Source organism: Equus przewalskii, chromosome 30 (genome assembly GCF_037783145.1).
Source record: "Equus przewalskii isolate Varuska chromosome 30, EquPr2, whole genome shotgun sequence".
Lineage (NCBI taxonomy): Eukaryota > Metazoa > Chordata > Mammalia > Perissodactyla > Equidae > Equus > Equus przewalskii.
Genome location: NC_091860.1, coordinates 12,796,367 through 12,806,791, shown reverse-complemented (window position 1 = coordinate 12,806,791; position 10,425 = coordinate 12,796,367).

Here is a 10,425-nt window from a genome sequence, read left to right as displayed (position 1 = left end):
ATAAGGTGTCACATGGCCAATTCAGGCTTCTCCTGCCAGTGGACAACAGTTCAAGTATTACATTGTCTTATGGGGTGAACACTCCTGATTACTAAGGGAAAGTAAGTTTGCCACTAGACAAAGGGTAAGGGAAGAGTATGCACTGATTCTTGAGGGTACATTGGATCACCTCCTAACATTATCTTGACATTGGTGAAAATTATAGAAACCTTATATATACAGGACCATTAAGGGCTCAGATCCTTCAGGTTTGTTATCCCTTTGTGTTAAGAGTCTCAACCAGCTGAAGGCAGAGGGCATATGGAACATGCAGTAGAGGAGGAAAATCATAACGTCTGCCCTGGCCTGGTGATCCATGATATAAATGAGGACTACTTTCTTTTCTCCTAAGTCAGGTACATATCTATACATTTTAACTAAGTTCCATTTTCTCCCCAGGTCTCTTTTCCCCACTATTTCATATGGGCTGTAAGTTAATCTAGTGATTAATTTTACAACTTGGTCCATAGGTTACAGAACATTGAGATGGGATGGTGATGAAAGTGGAAGAGGAATGCACATCTCCCTGAGATCCTGACTGGGAACTGGGTGCAGTTACTAACGAGACGTGGGTGGACCACTTTGCGAAAGGAGGTAAACACATTTTCCCCTGTCCTGGGGCTTACTCATCATGTAAATTAGAATTCTTTCTTTCCTTCCGAAGTTCTTTTGTCTCTCCCTCCTTCCTTTTCTCCCTTTCTTCCTTTTTTTCTTTCTTCCTTCCATTTTTGGAAGTTTAAGTATGGGAAGAAGATTGTAGGCTGATATTAGGCAGCCAAAGGGGTGAAAGCTAAAACTGGGCAGACACTTGTTGTTCTTTTTGCCACTCACTGTCTGAATTCTTTGTCTCTATTTGCAGAACCTCTCACTTTATGAGGCAGAGCCTACCATCTACTAAGTTGAAAATGTGAAATACTTCTTTTTTTCAGATTCCTTGCACGTAAGTGAGAACTGTCAATCAGATACATCTACCAATTTAAAGTCCTGGGAGCTTGCAACACAAAGACACAAGGGTCATGGTGCTCTGGTGACAGATGCCAATTGTGGCCATTTCCTGAACCAACAAGGGGCAGTAGTTCTGGCAGTACCCTCCTGTGCCCAGCTAGTGACAGGGTCTGTGCCCAGCTCTCTTGTGTGCTATCATCTATTCCACATGCAGTGCCATCTTCCGTGGAGCAGTACTGTGGTGATTTGGGGGTGCTATTTCCTGGCTGGGTGGCCCCAAAGCAGTGGTGTACTAGAGTCAGCTGTACTAGCTTGTAAAAGGCAATTGCTAAATATTCAGGAATTTTGTGAGCCCGTTGTTAAATGTTAAATAATATAAACTTATTAAATTAATTAGGTATAAAACAAAGATAATAAATACTCAAAACCTCATCATTTCCTAATTATTTTACTGTTATCTATGGACATAAGGTTTTTTTACATCCATTGTATCTTCCCAGTTCCATGTTCAGTGATGTCACACTGGGAGCTTGAAATTGGATATCGTGGGAGTATTTACACCAGGGAAATTGGCAAATGCTATAAATCAGGGCTTGATTTATTATTTTGTTGCTTGTCTAGAGTTTAAGGGATGGAAAATGTTAATAACACAGATTAAACTTAAAAGTGTGTCATATCTATAACCATCACTTGTAAATAGCACAGAAATTAAGAAAACACTTTTTTTCCCCATAGAGCTGGTTTCACTGCCTAAAAGCTTCATTCTTAGATGTTCCCAGCGATTTTGAGAGCAACCTATTATCCTTTATAAAAATATTTTTCTGCATAAGTCAGAGCATGTTTCTAAGGACAAAGAAAACCGATGGCTGCACTGCTCTATCTGTAATGGAACAGGGATCTTTCCAGGAGCTGCAACAAAAATGTCTACAATGAGCCACCAATGTTCAAGGGAGGGCAGAATTCTGCCTTTCATTCTGAAGCTTAGCCTCAGCTTGTCACAGAACATTTCAACCCTTTGGACAGTAGTCCAACTCCTATTTGAAATTGTTTGTCTTTCTGTACATCCCAGTTGAACCGCAACATCTCTTGCACATACTACATAGACCTCGTGTCCCCAGTGTACGTTTATATTCTGATGTGGACTACTTTGCATATTTTTGAGGAACTAAGCTACTCATATTAAAAGTCACAAACATGTATTGAGTACCTACTATCTACAAACTGCTGTGGCAGAAGCTGTTGGAGAATAAACAGAAAGTTTTGTTTCGTCCTTGAAGAAATTTATCACTCAGTATCAGAGATGACGTATACACAACGACTGACTTTCAAAATAGAATGTATTAGGAAACATAAAAGAGGTTCAAACTGCTACGCTATCTACCAATTTCATCAAGACAACAACTAAGCAATCATACTGTTTATAACAATAAGCCAAGCATGATAATGGGTGTCATCCAAATAAAAATCTTAATTTTTTTTTAATATTAGAAGAAGACTGATATGAGCGTAGGAGACAGACAGACCTGGGCTTGAGAAGCCACTCGAAGATTTGCTTGCTATGTGTATCAGTTAATAGTTCAATCAGCGAAGCAGAACCACCAGGCGTGATATGCAATAAGGGATTCATCATAGGGATTAGACCTGACACAATTGTGGGGGAAGATGTGATGGTAAAGGTCTGTAAAGGAGAGGATACTTGGAGGACCAGATGCAGTCACTAACCTGGGAACATGAACAGGAGCCCATAGAGGGCTCTGTGGAAGGCTGATTCCTCTGCTGGTGGGCCTGAAGTCCCTGCACACCAGCAGCACAGGCTGTTGGTCAGGAAAGCAGGTCATGAAGCGACGAAGTGGTGGAAGGCAGGCACACCTACTTGTAGTAACACGGCGTGTTGGCTTTATGCTGTCTCTCGCTGCATCGAATCTGGCCCAGGATTGACAGCACCTGAAGGAGATTGGCAGGCACTGAGGCAGCTGCAGCCTCAAGCCAACAAGAGAAGCCAGGGGATGAGCTGTGGCATGTTTTGAGGGTAATGGCTGCCGCTTCACTTCTACGTTCCAAATGTTGCTCAGATTTCTCTTGCGGCCAACTTTAAATGGGAACCATACAAGCCAGAGAATTTGGGGAAACATAATCCCAGTTTAGCTAAACTGACACAGTATAAAGCCACCATACTACGTTACCTTGAGTAAGAGACTAAAACTGTTCTAGCCTCAGTTTCTTCAGTTGTAAAAAGGAAATAACAGTACTTACCCGGGAGAGTTGTTGCGAGGATGCATATCTTAAGGCATAGTACCTAGGATATAGTCTCTCAAATATTATTTATTCCATGAAACAAATTAGTTTAAAGTCTTTGATGTCAGTTTTTTGGTACTTCCTTTCTATTTCTCAAATTATCCTCTTTTGGTAAGATTATCATTATGATTTGCTATTAAAATATATTTCTTGAAATATATTTTAATATTGTGTTTAGTGTGTCATTTCCTCTGGTTATAAATGATTTTCAATATTATTGAGAGCAAAACTCATATGCAGTTAGTATTTGTATATATGGCCCCAAGCTTGAAAATAAGTGTATGATTTAGATAATACGAGTTCTCTTTAGTCACCAACAGCTTGGTCCTCAACCAATATTGACTGGAATTTTTAGATCCCTCCAAAAATTTTGTTACTTCTCTTCTGATGCTCTCTCTTATTTGAGGCCCATGGACCAATGTCCATGATGAAATCAAAGTTCTCAGATGCTAGGGTTGACAGATTTAGCAATAAAAATATAGGATGCCCAGTTAAATTTGAATTTAAGATAAACAATGAATATTTTTTTAATATAAGTATGCCCAATGCAATATTTGGGACAAACTTATACCAAAAAAATCATTCAGTATTCATCTGAAATTTTAATTTAAGTGAATATTCTATGTTCTATATGGCAACCGTCTTTGATTCCTCCACCCCTCTAAGGCACTCTCACCTCACTAATTCAGGAATCTCATCTACTGTCACACCTTCTCATACTATTTCTGTGGATAATTCCCATAGCAGTTCAGCTCACACTCAACGCATCTCAAAATGAAGCATTATCTTGACCTCAGAAATGGCTACCCTTTCCATGAAGTCACCTCTGTCTGCACTGCTGACATTCTTCTCACCTCTTCAGACAGAATCTTGGGTTCATTCTTGAGTGCCCCTCTCCAACTTTACCTACTTCCAGACATTACTAAGTTCTGTCAATTCCTTCTTTAAAGTGACTTCCCAGTGTTCACTTTCCTCTTCATTTTCACTGCCACCACCTCTGCCCTAACTCCCATATGCTAGACAGATTCCCTAATTCCAGTCTCCTACTTTGATCCTGCCCGAATCCTACTCATCTTCCTAAAACACTACTGTTTCATCATTCTGTGCTGCTCAAGCACTTACAATGGCTTGTTTTTGTCTACTGTATTAAGTACTATAACTAGCGGAAAATCTTTTGCCCTTTGAAGGACAACACTAAGAAAATGAAAAGAAAAGAGATAGTTCTCTCAAGAAAAAACAGACAACCTGAATACTATTATATCTACTTTAAAAATAAATTTGTAGCTAAAGACCTTAAAATAAAGGAAACTGCAGGCCCAGATAGCTTCCCTGGTGAATTATCCTAATTATTTATGGAAAAACCAATACTAATTCTACACAATCTCTTCCAGAAAATAAAAGCAGGGAGGTCAGCATTATTCTGATACCAAAAGAGACAAAGACATTAGGAGAAAAGAAAACTACAGACCAATATGCCTCATGAACATACACACAAAATCCTCAACAAAATATTAGCAAATCACACCCAACAATACATAAAAAGGATAATACATCAAGATGAAGTGGGTTTTATCCCATGAATACAGGTTAGTTTCAAGATTTAAAAATCAATCAGTGTAATTCACCATTATCGACATACTAGAGAAGAAAGCCTGTATGGTCATCTCAATAGACACAGAAAAAGGCTTTGAAAAAATTCAATACCTATTCATGATTTAAAAAAAATAACTCCCAGTGCCAGCCCTGAAGGCCTAGCAGTTAAAGTTCAGTGTACTCTGCTTCAGCAGCCCAGGCTCCATTCCTGGGCATGGAACCACACGCTCATCTGTCAGTAGCCACACTGTGGCGGCAGTGGCTCACAGTGAAGAACCAGAAGAACTGACAACTATACACAACAATGTACTGGGCCTTTGGCGGGGGTGGGGGAAGGAAGGAAAAAGGAGGAAGATGGGTAACAGATGTTAGCTTAGGGCAAGTCTTCCCCTGCAGAAAAAAAAAAGGGAGGGAGGGGACTGGCCTGGTGTCATAGTGGCTAAGTTCATGCACTCCACTTTGGTGGCCCAGAGTTCACAGGTTCAGATCACAGGCATGGACCTATACACACTCATCAAGCCATGCTGTGGCGGTATCCCATATACAAGATAGAGGAAGATTGGCACAGATGTTAGCTCAGGGCCAATCTTTCTCACCAAAAAAGAAAAGAAAAACCTCCCAGCAAACTGGGAACATAAAGGATATTCCTATGTTCTTCAACCTAAGAAAAGATATCCATGAAAAACCTTCAACTAATATCATAGTTATTGGTGAAAGACCAAACACTTTCCCTGAAGATGAGGAACAAAGTAAGGATGTCCACTTTCACAACTCCTATTCAACATCATACTGGATTTCCTAGCCAGTGCAATAAGGCATGAAAATAAATTAAAGACATACAGATTGGGAAGGAAAAAAGAAGGAGTCTTCTCTATTTACAGAAGACATGATTGTCTACACAGAAAAATCCCAAATGGGAGCTGGCCTGGTAGTGCAGCTGTTAAATTCACACGTTCCACTTTGGCAGCCCAGGGTTTGCTGGTTTGGAACCTTGGTGTGGACCTCTGCACTGCTTGTCAAGCCATGCTGTGGCAGGTGTCCCACATATAAAGTAGAGGAAGATGGGCACGGATGTTAGCTCAGGGCCAGTCTTCCTCAGCAAAAAGAGGAAGATTGGCAGCAGATGTTAGCTCAGGGATAATCTTCCTCAAAAAAAAAAAAAATCCCAGATAGAGTCCATAAAAAAGCTACTAGAACTAATAAGTGAGTTTAGCAAGATCATAGGATGTATAGGCATTATACAAAATCAATTGTATTTTTATACACTTGCAATGAACAATTAGAAAATGAAATTTTAAAAAATATCATTTAAAACAGCACCAAAAAGCATAAAATATTTTGTTATAAATCTAGCAAAATATGTACAAAATCTGCATGCTCAGGTATAAAACACTGATGAGAGAAATCAAAGAAGACATAAGTAAAAGTAGAGATACATCATCCTCATGGATTGGAAAACTCAGTATTGTCATTTCTCCTCTAAATTGATTTATAGATTCAACTTGATGTCAATCAAAATCCCACTAGGCTTTTTTGGGTAGAAAGCAACAAGCAGATTATAAAATTTATGTGGAAAAAGCAAACAAAATAGAACTGCCAAAACAATTTTGATAAAGAAAAACAGAAGACTCACACTACCCGATTTTAAGACTTACATAAAGCTACAGTAGTCAAGACTGTGTTGGTGTTGGCAAAAGGATAGATACATAGATCAATGCGTCATAGAAGATCCAGAAAGAGACCCACATAGGTATAGTCAACTGAATTTTGACAAGAGTGGAAAGACAATTGAACGGAGAGAGTTTTTCAACAAATAAGGCAAAATAATTGAATATTCATATGCAAAAAAAGTCAACTTAATTCATATCTCACACAATATACAAAACTTGACTCAAAATGGATTATACACCTAAATGCAAAATCTAAAACTGTGAAACTTCTAGAAGAAAATATTGATGAAAATCTTTGTGACCTTGGTTAAGGAATGATTTATTACACACGACACCAAAAGCACAACCTGTAAAAGAAAAAATTGGACTTAAAATTTAAAATTTCGGGGGCTGGCCCCGTGGCCGAGTGGTTAAGTTCGCGCACTCCGCAGCAGGCGGCCCAGTGTTTCGTTAGTTCGAATCCTGGGCGCGGACATGGCACTGCTCGTCAGACCACGCTGAGGCAGCGTCCCACATGCCACAACTGGAGGAACCCACAACGAAGAATACACAACTATGTACCGGGGGGCTTTGGGGAGAAAAAGGAAAAAAATAAAATCTTTAAAAAAATAAATAAATAAATAAATAAATAAAATAAAATCACATGCTGTAGAAAAGAATATAAAATCATTAAAAAAAAATTTAAAATTTCTGCTCTTTGAAAGATAATTTTAAGAAAATGAAAAGGTAATCCACAAAATATCCACAGAAATATTTGCAAACATATATCTGATAAAGGATATATATGAAGAATATATAAAGAACTCTCAAAACTCAGTAATAAGAAAACAAATAACCCTATAAAAAATGGGCAAAAGATTTGAATTCACACTTCACTAATAAAGGCATATAGATGGCAAACAGGCACATGAAAAAATGGTCAACATCATTAGTCATTAGGGAAATGCAAATGAAAACCACAATGAGATACCACTACACACCTGCTAAAATGTCCAAAACAACTGATAATACCACATACGAGAGGATGTAAGGCAACTGAGACTCCCATCCAATGCTGGTGAGAATGCAGTGTGATATAGTTACTACGGAAAACAATTTGTCAGCTTGTTGTAAAGTTAAACATAAACATATCATATAAACCAGGAATCCCACACTTCAATATTTATTCAAGAGAAATAAAAGCATATGTCTACACAAAATCAGCACATAACTCTTTATAGAGGCTTTATTCACCGTCTCCAAGAATTCAAAACAATCTAAATGTCCTTTGAGTGGTGAATGGATAAAGAAACTGTGGTATATCCATACAACGGAATTCTATTTGGCCATAAGAAGGAAGGAACTACAGATACACACATCAACATACGTGAATCTCAGAAATATTGTACTTGGTAAGAGAAGCCAGACACAAAAACTACAAACTGAATGATTCTATTTGTATGACATTCCAGAAAAGACAAAACTATAGTGGAACAAGGTAAATCAATGGTTGCCTGGGATCAAGGGTAGGGCAAGTGTAACGACTGCAAAGGGGAAGGGGGAAATTGCTGGGATCATGGCAATGCTCCATACATTCCACGTGGTGTGGTTACATGACTACATACATTTGCCAAAATGTACTGAATTGTTTGACTCTTGGGAGTTGTGGAGTTTCAGCTCCACATTCCAAATCGTGTGCCCTCCGTCCCCTGGTAGGTAAGGGTTCTTTTTTTTCTGATTGTCTTAAATTTGCTTCATCTTCTTAATCCCTTATGAAACGTGGCGTTTGCAGAAGATTTTCCAAGCAGAGCAAAAAGGAACACAAGTTATGGATCACTCTAACTGGAGTGAGACAGCAACTCCCTAAAACTAAACAAGAGACATTCCAGAGGAAAATGTGAGGGCATCTTGATTTTGCTCCCGGAGACTTTCTAAAGAGCTGCTAACCAAAGGAAATGATTCAAGAAAAACCAGAGGAAGATCCAGTGGGAAGACAGGGAATGGCCCACGAGGCCTTCTAAAGAGGGAGGTGTTTACAGGTAGGCTGACCATAATGGACACTGGCCTAGATTCTGAGGTTCCCAGGGAGGGGGTCAAGAGCTGAGGGGTAAGATAATTATTGTCATCAAGGTCTTTGAGGGTATTTTATAACTGTTGCTATTAAAAGAGCTCTGTCAGATTCACTTTAGAGTCCCAGAAAGTAAAGAAACGCCAGGCAGCCCAGAAGGTTTTTATTTAATTTTCTAAGTAGGGGCTTATGTGCTTGGGGTCCTCAAATGGTTACATCATGTGCACAACAGCTGTAAATCTGAATGAAAAAAAACCCATACCAGTAAAAACAAAATTTACAATCACAGAATTACATTATTTGGTTATAATTGCATGCATGAAGCACATGGTAAGGCCAGGTTCTGAATGCTTTTCAAGAGCCATATGAAAGAGATGCCATTATTATTTCCACTTGAGGAAAATGAGACTTAGAGAAAATAAGTCCAAGGTCATAGAACTAGAAGCAGGTGGGATAGCGATGTGAGCCCAATTTCCACTGACTTCCGGCTCTATACTACCTTCATTCATTCAACACATATGCTTGACTATCTATCATGCACCAAGTACTTGTCTAATAAAAGGACTCTTTATAAGGACAACAAAGTAAAAAAGTAAAGAAATAACAACCATCAAGATTTAAATGCCATGAGCTTCAGTATATTTTAAGAAAGCCTTGTAACTTGTTTATATAACTTCATAGTGATCCATACAGTTAAGACAAAAATAAACTTTTTAAGAAAAGTTATGAAAACCTCTCTATTAAAAAAAATAGGATACATCTCTGGATGAATACCCCCAAAAAGATTTTTTATATTCCTCTCTTCAAGAAATCTTGTTAGCCTAATCAAATATGTTATTCAAAAAGTTGATATTCCCCTTGAAACTAGAGATAAACTCTAATCCTTAATTTTTTCATTTAAACTCATATCTCCAAAATAATTATTCATATAACTGTTCAGATATCTTAAAGAAAAGGAAACCAGTGACAAGTATTTTCACTCAAAGAATGTTGCAATATTATTCCAATACACAAAGTAGTATTATCTACTCTTCTATAATTATATTTAGCTGGACTGATAATTTAAAATTTTTGCATAATATAAAACTATGCCTGAGATTCTGATGCCATTTCAATGTAAAGGTTGTTTTTTTTAATTACCTTAGGGATGATGTTGAATACGTTCAAATATAACCAAGTCTTTATGTTTACACTATTTTCTAAAATAAAATAAAGAGAAGCTAAGAGAAGAAGCTTAAGACCAACTAGATTGTCTTTATGCCATTTATGTCAGTGGACAGATACTTAAGCCTTAGCTAAAGATTTAAGTCTGTTACTTTATGACATATCCTCCCGAACCCTCCCTCCACACCCCCCAATCCCCCCAACCCCCACCCCCACCCCAGGCAGCTACCCCTCACCTCCCTCCACTCCCTTTACCCCCCCCCCCACACACACACACCACACCACCCTGCAGGACCGCCATTATTTGACAGGATGTTTGCTGCAAAATGACTACTTTCCTATAGTCACTCTTGATTTTAATATAACAGACTATCATTATGACTCAACTTGAACATTAGTCATCATGGAATGTCGTAGTCTCTACAAACAGACAAATATTGATCATAGCAACTTTTAGAAACAGAATAAAAGCAAAATGAACATAAAATTAATTTAAAAGTATTAGTTTGAAAATGCTTTTAGATTTTCAAAAACACGCTAATCATTGGTTAAAACATCTCACAAACATCTGTATCTTAGATTTTTATTTATGTTCACCTTCTTATAAACATAATTTAAGGCAACATTCAAAACTGCAACACATATAGTAGAATATTATTTTCCTTCTGTTAT